The sequence below is a fragment of the Camelus ferus genome, chromosome 11 (genome assembly GCF_009834535.1).
Source record: "Camelus ferus isolate YT-003-E chromosome 11, BCGSAC_Cfer_1.0, whole genome shotgun sequence".
NCBI classification, from domain to species: domain Eukaryota; kingdom Metazoa; phylum Chordata; class Mammalia; order Artiodactyla; family Camelidae; genus Camelus; species Camelus ferus.
Window position 1 is genome coordinate 67,961,905 of NC_045706.1, and position 2,116 is coordinate 67,964,020.

At 52.1% G+C, this 2,116-nt stretch overlaps 1 pseudogene; it reads right to left on the reverse strand.

Annotated features, from left to right (window-relative positions):
* Nucleotides 1–1,780: 1,780 nt before the first annotated feature.
* On the reverse strand, nucleotides 1,781–1,900 carry LOC116667429 (annotated as a pseudogene).
* Between the last annotated feature and the right edge of the window lie 216 nt (nucleotides 1,901–2,116).

The following is a 2,116-nucleotide window of genomic DNA, read 5'->3' on the forward strand; positions in this document are numbered from 1 at the left end:
TCTGCCTCAGATCACTGCAGAATAGGTCTGACACCAGCCACAATTAGACCATTTACTGGGGGTAGTGTGTAGCTCAGTGGGCGAGTGTGTGCTTAGCATGCATGAGGTCCTGGGCTCAATCCCCAGTCCCTCCATCAAAAAATTAAATAAATAAGTAAATTTTTAAAACAGGAAAAAAAACCCAAACCCACAAGCAATTAGACCATTTGTTTCCTGAGAGTCAGTCTCATCACTTAGAACTCCTGCTTCCGGATAAATCTCGTTTCACCGTTTAATGTCACAGTGAGTAAGTTAACTCTCAGCTTCACCCTCGCACGCAGTGAGAGCCTGTCTGTCTCAAGTGCTCCGAGCAGGGCCAGGCTGGATCCCTCACAGGCCCAGCACAAGGACCCTCACCCGGCTTGCACAACTCCCAGGAGCCCATGGTGCACATCTGTCCCTGACCCTGGTCAGTGACATCACATCAGGAGCTGGAAACCAGCTATGAAGCATCTCCCCCAAAGACACTGGCAAATGATACAAGTCAGGGCTCACCCCTCACCCCAGAGAGCCCGTTGTTAAACATTGCCCAGCACACCGCAGCCTACACCTGTGGGGATCAGGCCACGACATCCCACCCCTCTCCCGCCGTCTCCTCCTGGGTCCCGATGACCCAGTGGAGGAGGACAGGACAGATGCTCTGTGGTTGCCAGCAGGCCAGGGCGCCAGGAGCCCAGCTGGGCTTGGAGCAGCTCTGGGCAGTGGGGCAGGTGAAACTTTCTCCCTCCACGTCTGTGACTCCTGACCAGCTCCGGCTCTCGTCAGCGGGTGAAGCGGGGGGGAAATAACCACGCTCAGCTTTTCCTTCGCTGCCAGAATATAAAAAGCTCTTTGTGGGGAGAGGAAGGCCCCTCCTCTCATGCACGTCTCCTGATGCAGCCGCTGCCCAGGCCAGCTCTGGACAGAGGCAGGAGACTGGCCATCCCAGCTGGGCCAGGCTGAGGGCTTTCCGGGGATAGATGGGCATTTGGTGCATCCTTGTCCCAAGGACGGTCCTAGGCAGCCCTGCGGGCCTTTCCTGACAGGCACGCTCTGTGAGGCTCAGAACAGGGGTCTGGAGAGGCTGGGCCACGGGAAGACAGAAGTCTGATCGGAAAGGCCTCTTCCTCCTCTGACAACGGCTGGACAGAACAGGGAAAGCAGAGAAGGAATCAGAAGCCCTGAGGGGAAATCCGATGTTTCCATCCTCAGGCGTAAGTGTGGGTCTGGAGCAACGTCTTTCATCCATTTAGGAACTCGGTGACCTAACGTCTGGGCTTTGGGGAGGCCTGAGCCCCCAGACACTGGGAGAGTCCTGTAGAAACACTGGTCTGGCCTCCTCCCTCCCGACCACCAGGCCTGCACAGGCTCATTGCTTTTCCAGGCCTGTAAGGCCTCTCAGGGATTCCCAGTCACCAGAAACACACCCTTCTGGGTTTTCACTTTCCAACTGGGCTGGCAGTGCTGGACCCACATACACATGGAGGGAGAAGGCTAGGGTATCTGCCCATGGCCTCGAGACAGACAGGCCCATCCTGACCCACAACTCCTGGCTCACCCTGCACTTCCTTCTCTGGGACACACAAGCCCTTTTTATTTTTTATTTTTGTTTTGTTTTTTTGTTTGTTTTTGCTTTTCTAATTTTTAATTTTTTCTGCTTTTTTTTTTGTTGTTAAAGTTGTTAAAAAGTTTTTATTTGGGTTTTTTACTTTTTGTTTGTTTTGTTTTATTTTTGTTTTTTGTTTGTTTATTGGTTTTTTGTTGATGTAGCCACTATTCAACCTGGGCTGCCACCCAGACAGAAAGCGCAAGGATTTTTCTTTCTCATCCTAGTGCAAACCAAGAGAACAGCAGACTGCTCAAGGTCTGTCAGTAGATGCAGACACACTGGGCCCTTTTTAGATGAGCTGCTAGGCTAAACTTGCTACTTTAAAAGAATGAACAACAGCCAGGATAACACTGGGGCCGGCTGCCTGATTCCTTGTGCTTAAATTTGATCTGATCTCCCAGTTTTTCTGCCTCTGTAGTGGGGTGTCAGGGACTATTGGTTTAATCATGGTGATGGGGGAGGCAGTCCTCACTCCAGAGGGGCTCTGCC